Here is a 12043-nt window from a genome sequence, read left to right as displayed (position 1 = left end):
GCTGAGGCAGGAGGATCGTGAGTTTGAGGCTAGTAATTCCAGACCACCCACCCACCCACAAGGAGAGACAAGTTCTCAACAATAATAGATTTCTTTGAAACCTGTAACCTCTAACAGGTAATTCCTAGAAAATAAGAGAAGCTGTTAAGAGAACTGACTCTCCTAGATCGAGTTTGGTTCCCACATCCCACATACCAGCATCACAACCATTTGTAACTCCAGTTCCAGGGGACCTGATGCCCTCTTATAACCTCCAAGGGTACATTGTGGTTGGTGCACATAAATTCAAGCAAATACACATAAATAAAAAATAATTTTAAAAGAAGACAACAAAAAGTCGCTCCCTGAGGCACTGGGCCAGTGTGTCTAAGATAATTTATAAGTTATTTTCCAAAATATAAGTCTGCTGAGTAGCAGGCTTAGAAGCAGGAAGAGCGACTTGCCAGGCTCCTCTCCCTCCTAACCATCTCGGTTCTCCGACGGTAAGATGGAGGTAACAGTTATCTATCTTAGATGAGCACTTTTGGGGTAACTGGAGCTGGGTAAAATGCTATGAACCCATTGCACTGCCCTTCACCCCCCTGCTTAGTGCCCCTCGCCTCCCATACGTGTTCATCTGGGACCCCACCTCCATGTTCTAGAGGATTTACATACAGGCATCCACCCAGTTCAGACCATCCTGAACACAGATGTACTGCCTCTGCAGTCTTGTTTACAGGGTCCAGCAGGAAAATGCAATATATACACAGTGCCCACTAACCGGATGCTGAGGGGGGTCCTCTCTTGCCCTGAAAAGGCCAGAGTTCCCTGGAGGGCACACCTAGGCAAGGTGCAGGTGGCTGTGAAGTTCGGCACTTCTCAGGCCTCTCCAGCTAGTACTGTAACCTCACTACACAATGTTGGGGGTATCTGTCCTGTTCATGTCAGTGAAAGTGGTGTAAGAATGAATGGGTCAGGTCTCCTGAAAGAGACAGCAGTTTAAGAAACTGGGGTTTTTAAAGAAAAAGATATCAGAAAAGTTTCTATATGGTTCATTTACTTATTGCTTGCATGTGGGTGTGCATGTGTATGTGTGCATGCACCTGTGAAGGCCAAGGGTGGATGACAGGATCCTTCCTCAATCACTCATTTTATATGTTAAGGCAGGGTCTCTCATTTGAACCCTGAACTTGATTTGGCTAGTTGAGCTAGTCAGCTCGTTCCAGGGATCCCCCAATCTCTGTCTCCCAAGGCTGGGATTACAGGTGGGTTGCCACATCCACCTGACATTTAAGTGGGTACAGGGGTTCAAGGTCCTGTCCTGGGGTTCGTATGGCAGGCACTTCTCCCACTGAACCATCTCTCAACCTCCTTTTTTTTTAAGATGCTTGAAAACAGCTAACCACCACCACCAGTGACTTCTACCTCAATCATATGACCCTTCCATCAGCCCCAGGCAAGGTATAGCTTCTGTTTGAAACTCTTGATCTCTGCGGAGGTTCTTCAGACACATCATTCAAAGGTCAAGGCCATCTGACCCTCTGGTTCAATAAAGCAATTCTCTCAGATAAAACCCAAGAGACACCAACTATTCTAGGGTGGAAGCCAGGCATGAAACATCTATTAAAATGTCTCGATTCATGCTGGTAGGAGGATGTTGAGGCTCAGAGAGGGTGGAGACATGCCCCAAGACTACACAGCTCCTGGGTGAGAACGGAACTCCTCAGTGCCCATACCTGAACTAATGTCTTCTGTTTCAGCAGCTTTATTAGCAAGGAAGAGCAAACAAAACATGAACATTACTGGCCTAGACTCCATTAAAAATTAAACAAAACCCTGATGTTACCAGGAAGTAATATTTTCATTGTTTTTCTACTGGTTCATCAAAGTGTGTGTGTGTGTGTGTGTGTGTGTGTGTGTGTGTGTATGACATACAAAAACACAAGGCAGGGTCTCGTGCCTCAAGGAATTCACAAACTTATAAAACTGATGTTTGTAGTTCTAAAAAGACTGGAGGACAGTGTCAGAGAGAACAACAGTAACCAGCGCGCTGTCCAGCCTATAAATTAGTACCACCAGGACCTGGCAACAGTCTAACCTTACAGCTGTGGCTGTACACACGCCCGGCTCACAGGTCTGCGAGCTGAGAACCAGGAGCTGCACACTGTGGAAGGAGAGAGCCTTGCCAGGGGTTCTCACTGGAGCCCGAGGCTAACTCTCAGTGTGCAAGACGGGGCTTCTTGGAAATGCCCATGTGAACCTTAGTATCTACTGCATAGTGAAGACAGGGAAACACATTTCCTTATTACCTGAGGCGTACTCAGCGCCAAAATGAGGGGTTGGGGGAGGGGGTGCTGGGGTGGGAGGTGCGTTTGCATTCCTTTAGAGCTTAAACACCAGAGAGTGCCAGGCCACTACGCTTTCTTGGTATGGAATCCATCCCGGGTTTTGTGCTTCGCCATACTAGGATGCAAGCTGCAGAGTAGAAGAATCCATTCCATCCACCTCAGATGACACACGGTCTCCCAGGAAGACTCAGAGCACCCAGCCAGCCGCGCCGCTGCTCTCTCTCAGCACTCTCTCCCCAGGAGGAAGCACAGGCTCCACACACCAGTCCTGAAGACTCCCCTGAAGACCTAGATATCCTGGCCACAGCACATGGCCTCTCCCCACAGCCCTGGAGACTTGGGCTCTCCCAGTCTCAGAAGACACAGGATCCTGAGCCTGTCACTCCAAAACCTAAATCCCCTGCACAAAGCCAGACCTGCCTCTGCTAAAAGAAAACGCTTCCCATGGCATGCTGAGTGTGCCTGGGGTATTTTGTTGAGTGTTGTTAAATGGATACTAGCAGACCACATCATGAATCTTCTACACCATCCAGCAACACACACACACACACACACACACACACACACACACACACACACACACACACACCCTGTGTCCTTGATCTCTTTGATCCATCCTTCAAAAGCACATGGGCAGGGCCTGAGCACTGCACTGACTGCTGCTAAATAAGAAGGCCCTAGAGCATCCAAATAGCCCTTCGAATGCCCCAACCCTTGGAGGAGCCTTTGGCCACCCTCCATGACCTGTATCCAGTGCCATTTCTAGCAGGCCATCCATTAAGCCTCCTTTGTGAACATCAGATTTCACCCAGTGTTGGTTAGGAAAGCCTAGAAGCCTTATTTAAAGGATCTTCTCTGCGAGTCAGCAGAGGCCATCTGCTTCACAGGCCGACTTTCCAAAAAACACAACTTGATAGCTAGAAATCCGGCACACTGTCTTTTAGATTCATGTCTGTTGGCAGAAACCACCGAGCATGGTCCTCTCCTGGCCTGGGCACAGATGCTGAGAGCCATAAAGAACTATTTGCTGGGTCTCAGGAGCTACCTTCTGGTAACTGGCTATCTGACAGGGAGATGCTGCAAGAAGAAAGACATGTATGTATCTGACCGACACTTCCAGATCTCAGCATGAGCCCCTCCATCCCATCATAAAGACTTTGGAAGGATTTCTGATTGGAGATCTGTCATGATGTGTTGGATGGCCTGGGTACTGTCCCCACCTAGGATGTTGCAGTCTGTAGGGACCCTAATTTTCATATTTTATAAGCTGAAGGTTGCAAACAGAATCATGTCAGACCTGTTATTCCAGCTACCTGGGAGGCTCAGGGGGACAGCAAATTTGAGGCTTGCTTGAGCCACAGAGAGAGTTCAAATTCCTCTGGGCAACTTAGCAAGGCCCTGCCTGTCTGGAAACCAAACTACAGAGATGGCGTTGTAGCTCAGTAGTCTAGCAGGTGCAAGGCCCTGGGTTCAGTACCCATAGCCATCTCCCCCAGAGAAAAGGGTGGAAAGGTAAAGGAAATGTATCGGATCCTGGAAAGCTGGGCAGAAGGGCAAGGGTGCTCTTCTTCAGGGCAGGGACATGCTGACTAGACAGGGGGAAGGACCATAGGTCCTCTGAGCACCATCACCCTTCCTGAGCTGTTCCTCACGCAGCAGCCACAAAAGCAAAGGCTGCCACCAGGCAGGCCAGAGCCATGGCGGAGTGTGGTCAGAATACCTGCAGGCAGTACGCCTCTGTGAGCTTTTCAACCGTGACTGGGGTGGGTCCTGGCTGTCACCTCGGTGGCAATGCCACCATGTTTTAGACATTAACAAGGATGGAAATCCGGTCAGGGCAGCTTACCAAAACCAAATTTGGCTTGACTCCAGGAAGATGGGTTTTAACTTCCACGTCCTGTCAGTAGGCAGTATGGTAAGGATGAGTGGGTACCAATCCCCCAGTGAGAGGGGAAGGACAGTGGAGAACAAGGCACCCCGCTGTGCCCCTGATAGTATAGAGTCCAGCTCAGTACCCTGCCAGCCAACGCCTCCTCTGGGCTGCCTTTCCAGGGATTCCTAGACGCCAGGAAAGCACCACCCGAGTTGACAAACACACCTGCATGATACAATGGGCAGGGCCGGTGCCCTCTATCTACAGAGGGCTCAGCCACCAAGTCAGGCAGACCTGTTCGTCCAATCGGGTGCCAACAAACTTCGAACACAAGGCCACCCTGCGTTCACCTGCTGCTACTGCAGGTGCCATGGAGGTGGCCTCAAACAGTCCGTAGGCCAGGCCCCGAGCTTGGGGCAGGGAGAAGGGGAGCTGAGGGGCAGAGGGTTACAGAGAGGCGGGAAGCTGTTCACTGAGGCTGAGGCAAGTACCAAGTGCTGCAAGAAGGAGGTATATGGCGGCCATGGTGCAGGGCACAGCAACACTGAGGGGACAGAGGTTCCAGGCCAGGCATCCTCAATGCTGTGACACTGAGCTGGCCAGTCCTTTGTTACAGGGCTTTCTTCCAGGCCTGACCTCTACTCACTCGATGCCAGTAACAACCTTCCCAGCTATACCAGTAAAAACGCCTCTAAGGGTTGTCAAATGTCTCCTGAGGACGAGCCTGCCACGGATGGAGAACACCTGCTCCACAGGTACAACACTGAGTAGAAAGTACAGGATGCTTCCCGGCCACACCTTCCCACCTCTGCATAGGTTCACAGTACGGAGCAGCTCTAGGTGGGGTTTCTACGAGAGAGGCTGCCTTCTTTCCAGGAACCAGCCCCACAACAGAGCAGCAACAGTGAGAGGCAGGCCACCAAGCCACCCACCATCCTTCACCCACTAAAATTTCTCTGAATGAACAAGTATCATGGCCAAGAATAAAACGCGGGGGAGGATTTTGTCTACGCCTAGGCAACAATATGTTCCTCTACAAAACAGCCCCCATTAGGTGTGGAGGGGTCAGGAAAGGCCAGCACTGACTGGCTTCTCCGAAGCCTTGGGATCCTCTGCTGTCACCTTCACAGAGATGCCGTCCTGTGACACTGGAGACCACCAAGGAACAGAGGATAACTGAGCCTCCTCCCTGCGGGAGAGCCAGGGAGGAGCCCAAGTCTAGCCACAGCTTCCAGCCTGGAAGAGTGTACCCAGAGGACAATCCCAAACCGGGTAGAAACCTCCCTCCCCTTTCCACCACGCTCTGCAGAGCACCTGCTGTGAGTAGCCTCGCTATCACACATGGAACGTGTTCTAGGTGTCAGTGAAGACCTCAGACAGCAAGTCTGATCTATGAGCCATCACTTCACACAAATGGGTTCAAGCAACACTTAGCACAGTTCCCACTGGGAGGGACTCCCCGGGGGCTAGGCATGGCCACAGCCAGAGCACACCAAAGGATTCCCGCTCCACAGTCCCTCCCTCCAGCCTTCCACACATCAGCTCCGTGCACATGCAGCCGAGGAAGAGGAATCGGGAGGATCAACCAGGGGACACGGGCTTCTGTGGCTGTGAGGCAGGCCCTGGTGCTGTGGGAGCTCTTCCCGAGAGGGCTGTGAACATCTACCCTTTCCTTTAGAGCACCAAAGACACAGTACTGCTCCACTGAGGAGTTGGCCGGGCTTTCAGAGCATGGGTGAAGGGTTACTACCAGTGCAGGTAACCCTAATGCAGCTGCCCAACCATTACATCTACCCCCAGCATGAATGATGACTCGCCGCCATAGATGCAGAGATAGGGCCCCCTTTCCGGTAGCCTTCCCCAGCCGATGGACTCTAGCACCTCCCCAGACCCCAAGGCCACATGCAATTGCAACAGAATGCCATACAATGGCTGTAAAGCACAGGACAGAGGCATTAAGACCCCGTGAGAATCCAGTGGACCTCCTCCATGAGAGGCACTCTTCTCTGAGCGACCATCCACGGGGAAAGAAGCCGGATCTTGAGGCTCGGCTGCCCTGATGAAGACCATGGCAGCTGGCAGAGAGGAAGACAGTTCTCAGCAGGCGTTAGTAGAAAGCCAGTAAAGAATCCTCTCGAGCCACCTCACCTTCCTACATTGCGAGGGTTTCACAGGTTTTCCGTTAGATCTGCCGACCTCAGAGATCTAGACACAGTGCTCTTTACACGAAAATCAAAATCTAGGTACCAAATGACGCCCAAGGTCTGTGCAGATACACACAGAACCAGGCTTCCAGGAAAGCACATTCGATCGTTACCACTTCTGCACTTTGGTAGTTACCACTACCAGGCTGGGTTCTCTCTGGAATTCTCTACGACCAGAGGCTTCAAAGGAGGATCCATTCTCCCGTGCTAAACGTCAAAAACTGTCTAAGCTGCCTATTTCACCCTCAATCCCTCCCTCCCTCCGTCCCTCCCTCCCCTGACAGCAGACATACCATCACAACCCTGCCCCTGTCAACCAGTGGATCCCTTCAGTGCTCCTCCGGCTCCAAGGATAAACAAACTCAGGCAGTAGACAGAAACCACTTCCCCTGGAGGTTTCAATTTGTATCCGAGCTCCTCGGAAGAGAAGGACAGGTGGCCATATGCTGGCCGACACGAACAGAAACGAAAACATCCATAGGTTCTTATCCACCTGCCTCCCACCTGCTCCCAGGGGCCCTATGCAGAGATCACGCTAAGCATCTACAGTAGCAGGGCATGGAGTCCGGGGTGGAGGGCCTGAGGACAGAGGACTCTGTCAGAAGCCCAGGCACACCACAGCCGCTGAGCGGCTTCTCTACACTCTGATGCGCAGCTAGCTACCCACGACTCTTTCCAAAATCTTCCAGAAAGAAGACAAACTGAAGGAGAAGGGTGAACTGAAGAGCAATGGGCACCAGTTCAGTTACCCAGGACTTGTAACGGTTCTCCCACCAACTCTGCACTTGGTCTCTCGGGGGATGTTAGAGGTGGAGAACTAGCTGGGCACACGCAGATAAAACTTCCAGGATCTGGGAACAGAGCGCCTGGCTCTGGGCACCGCTGGGCAGTGCCCTCTGAAGCAGGACTCCGAGACACCGCGGCATCTTTGCAGTTAGGAACGTGGAAAGCGGGGATAACCCTTTTACCTCCGACCCCCACCTCAAGACCAGCCCACCAGCAAAGCAGCCAGGGGTTTCAGACCACACCTGCCACCTCAGCCTCCCCTCACTCCAGGCCTCCTTCCTTCAGCCGCACGGGGGCCATGCCTACAGCTGACGGGGCCCTGTAGTGCTGGCTTTCTCCTCACTGTCCAGCAAAGAACAGGGGTCACTACGGTCCACAGCAGGCACTTTTCTACCTGCCCTGGCTACTCCAAGATACCACACCTGCTCATGGCCCAGAGACCCTTCCAAATCCCAATTCAGACAGGGCCTTTGGATCAGCATACTGGTGTCACCTGGGAACAGTCCCACCCCATCTTTATCCCCTGGGAGGGACACTCTAGGACATGTGCAGCAGCAAAATGTGTCACCCACAGAACCAGGGCCTCACCGCAGCCCTGGCCAGCTCTTCCGCATGCCAGTGACTTCAAGCTGCCTGTCCCCTCTTAGATGACCTCGGGTCATCCATTTGAGCTGGCAGATGACTGTGTTGTTCACCATAGTCACCTCTTCTCCATCAGACTTGTTCTCCACAAAAGGAAAGAGCTCTTCCGCCTGCAGGTCTTCCGGCCAGCGCCCACCTCCTTCCGATCGAGGGGATCCGCACTCCCTCACCCATTCCACACAGAAGGACTTCCAAGGCCGGCCCAGCCTGGCCCATGCCTACCCTCAGCTCCCTTCCCAGGACCAGTCCTCAGTGCTGCTCTCAGGGCTTCACGGCACAACTGTGCTCAGTGACCACGTCCTGCCGACAGAGCAGAAGGCACGCTCTGCAAGTGGCACCAGACCTGACACCTTCAGCCACGCCGCAGAACACAGTGGCTCGGGCCAGGTTCCACGACTGGAACGACACGGAGCCAAGAGGCCCTGAGTCTGTGAACACACGGCAGAGCTATGACGGCCAAAGGGATAAATCTGACCTGGTGCACGGAGTGTTGATCTGGTGTGTGTTTAATGCAAGTGTCTGCCCCATTTCCTCACTGGCACACCTTTATCTCCTTTCTCACTCCTAACCATGGCATATGCAGTCACCTCACTGACCAGCAAAATGGAGCTAAGTCCAACTCATCACCAGGGCCTGATACAGGGCTCTTCTGCTGGCGCTGGCCATGCCCTCCCTGAAGAAGAGATGCTCTTCCCTGTCTCTGCCCCAGGAACTTAACAACCTCCCACCTCCGTGGAGAGCAGTTTGACCCCTCCCCTACCGGTTTCCCGCTAGACCAATCCTGCTGGCAGATGGTTCAGGATCACTTCTGCTGGGCAGCAGTCCTGCCCCAATCATGTCGCAAACCAGGTCAGCTGACTTGCACTGCACCCCCATGAGGCCCCTTTTTGGACCCCTCCCCCACAATGCACCTCACCACTGCATGGAAGTTTACCCACACAGTCTCCAGTGGTTAGGGACAGACACAGGGACGGAGAGATGGTGAGTCACTTCTTCCCTGACCACAAAAATCCTCAGCTGCAGCTGACCCTGGGTGGCCGCCCTCTGCGATAGCCTGTTCCTCCCTCGGTGGAAACCAGGAAAACATACTTAACTGTGTGTCCCGGGGGGAAGGGTTTCTCCAAATATGACAGCCTATGGAGAGCCCAGGCCTTGCTTCATCTCAGGGAACAGGGTGACTGGCATCAGGGTGGGGCGTAGAGGCTCCAGGGAGCCCTTTATGTTCATATCCCAGTTGGGCACATGGTAGGTAGGACCCATGCCAGGCCCATCCTTGGCATTCCTAGGATTGGAAGTGGCTGGCTGGTCCACCAAGACTTGACATTCAAAGGATCTACAGAGATTCAGGCCCAGGGCTCAGAAGAGCCAGAGAAAAGTCTTGGAACAACCTGGAGCTGCTTCAAAGGAGACTGGCGGCAGCTGTGCCCGAGAGCTGGTGGTGAAGCCTCATCCCGAGCCGCCTGCCAGCTCTGCACGCTTTCCCGGTCACCACTGTCACTGCCCCAGGACACGCAGGAGTGGTCACGTGTAGATACGGGGATCCCAAACTGGCTCCCAGAAAGAATGGGGCCCTCGCCTGCTGCTCCCCTGGCTGTCAAAGGATTTCCAGAGAAGCAACAGCCACTGTGGGGAATTTCAGGCTAGAGAGGGTGGCAGAGAGCTAGCAGCATGTCCCCCTGGGGACTTTTCTCAGGAGAACTTGGGGCTTATATCCAGGGGGAACAAGAGCCTAATGCATCCCTGAGCAGCAGTGTGGCGAACATACTGAGCTCAGGAAAGCAGGCTTCTGGAACTCTGCAGCATTCCCTGGCTACCATCAAACACCAACAGGAGCAGGTAAACATGGGATTCACAACCCTACCAGTCCACCTGACCTACCCTCCTGCCCTCCTGCCCTCCTGGCCAAGGACAGACCTAAGCAGGAGGCAGCATGCAGCTAGTTCCTGTAAGGAGTGCATGGAGCACTTATACCTGGTCTGATTCAAATAAGGTACAAGAAAAGAGACCAGAGACTCCAAGGCCCCAAAGAGTATGCCACGTGGCTCTCGGTGAAACAGCTCATCTCTGGAAAGTAAGACCACTGCCAACCCAGCGTCATCACGATAGGGGCAGACCCACTCCCAATCTCTCTGCAGCTAAGCGCCCTGTATTAGGGTTCAGCTTGCCCCTCCTGAGTGGCAGACCAGTATTTGAGAAGGGCATTCAAGGGCAGGTGTGGCTACTATGATCCCTACTTTATGAAATAGTCACGGATTCTAACTGTGCCTGGATCCCACAGAGGATGATGGAAACTGGCTCAGGCCCAACAACCCATGGGAATCGTGTTTCAACTATTTGCTGGGCCGCCCCACCCCCACACCAAACTCCAACTCCTGATTTGAAAGGGTGTACTGAGTGTTACATGGTTGCATCTCCAGAACACTGGCCAGAACTAACTCAAAGTGCTCTACCAAACGTTGTTTTGTTATGTTGTAACTTTTAAGGGAATAAGCACGAGGGGAAAGGTCAACCCATGCTTTGTTAGAGCTGCAACTTTGTTACCAATCTGTCTGATGAGTGGTCAGCTTTGGCAGATGCAGAATGCATGGAATCTGTGATTGTGCGGGCCCAAGTGTAAGCAAGAAGGAAGAGGAAGGAGGAAATGGTGGAGAGGAGGAACCGAGAGAAGGGAGGAGGCAGCATGGAGAAAGATGCAGAACAAGCAGACAGAAATGGTAACTGAAGGAAAACATGGAAGCAGGTGGCCTGGGGCCGGAGCTGAGGGAGGGAGGAGACCAGGGTCAAGCCCTAAGGTTAGGACAGTCCCCAAGATCATACCCCATTCCCCTTGCTCTACTGAGCTCCTAGAGTGAAACCAACCAGGCTCTGAAACTACCCCCTTGTTGGCTTTCCATTGGCTTCCGCCCTAGTCCCTCATGTACCCCCCCCATCCCATAGCCCCATGCCAAGCCCACACCCTGCCAGGGTATCTGCTGCCCTGCCCACCCGACCCTCTGCCACTGTGGGGCCCCAGGCTACACTGGGCTGGACTCTGGCATTCATCCTCCCAGGCTCCGCCCCCAGCTCGGAGGGCAGTAAGAAGGTCTCCCAATTGCCAACTTCCCTTCCCTAAATCGGAAACATTCACTTATAAAGCCATAAATTCTTTCCCACAGAGGCATTCCGGATATAATTAGAGCCCTACCCAGGCCTGGGCACGAGAGGAATTGCTTGTTCCTCTGAATATATACAGACTCTTGCAGGTGCCAAGGGTAGCTACTCTATTATTTCTGCTAGTGCAGGCATTTCTCACCCTATAGGCCACGACCCCCCTGGGGGAGGGCAAAGGACCCTTTCACAGGGGTCACCTAAGACCACCAGAAAACACAGATATTTATTACGATTTATAACAGTAGCAAACTTGCAGTTATGAAGTAGCAACAAAAATATTTTTATGGTCGGGGGTCACCACAACATGAGGAGCTGTATTAAAGGGTTGCAGCATTAGGAAGGTTGAGAACCACTGTGCTAATGGTAGCCCTTGCCCTAACAGAAAAAGATGCACACATTCTGCAGGTAGGAGAGGAACATAGAATGGAAAAACTTGCATAAATATGGATGGAGCTGCTCACCAATATCTTAATGGCCCCGGCAAGAGCCACCCTCGGTTAGCTAGGGGCACCCTCACAAAGTTCTACAGGCTGGGGCTTCAATAATGGGTGAAATGTTCATAGCTCTATAAGGTGGAGTCCAAGACCAAGACACAGGCAGAATCAGGGTCCCTCTTAGCTAGTGGATGTTGCAGGCTACCTATGTGTCACATGACCCCTTCCCCCATGGCCTCCCCCACGTCTATCATGTTCTGATTTCTTAGAGCCGTCAGTCCTACAAGGGCCTCATGTTAACCACCTTGTTAACGTCTATCTCTACATGCAGTCACTATTTAAGGAACTTGGAGCTCGGACAGCAGCATGCAACCTCTGGGATCGACACATGCAGCCCACAGCCGTCACCATCTGTTGTAGTCATTGACTGACAGAAGTACCCTAGGGAAGGTTTACTGGGCTCAAAGTTTAGGTTACCAGACCATCATGGCACAGGAGCGGGATGCGGCTGGTCGCATCACATCTGTAGCTCTTTTTCAATTCAGTCTGGGACCTCAACATATGAAATGACACTCTCCACATTTAGGGTGAGTCTTCCCACCTCAATTAACCCATCTAGAAAATCAT

At 52.5% G+C, this 12043-nt stretch overlaps 1 protein-coding gene across 4 annotated transcripts in view; it reads right to left on the bottom strand.

Moving 5' to 3' along the window:
- Positions 1-12043, bottom strand: part of Agap1 (ArfGAP with GTPase domain, ankyrin repeat and PH domain 1) — a 461561-nt gene that overhangs the window by 330741 nt on the left and 118777 nt on the right. The gene's annotated exons all lie outside the window — the stretch shown is intronic.

The sequence above is a fragment of the Peromyscus leucopus genome, chromosome 13, assembly GCF_004664715.2.
Source record: "Peromyscus leucopus breed LL Stock chromosome 13, UCI_PerLeu_2.1, whole genome shotgun sequence".
NCBI classification, from domain to species: domain Eukaryota; kingdom Metazoa; phylum Chordata; class Mammalia; order Rodentia; family Cricetidae; genus Peromyscus; species Peromyscus leucopus.
This window is presented reverse-complemented; position numbering and strand designations above follow the sequence as displayed.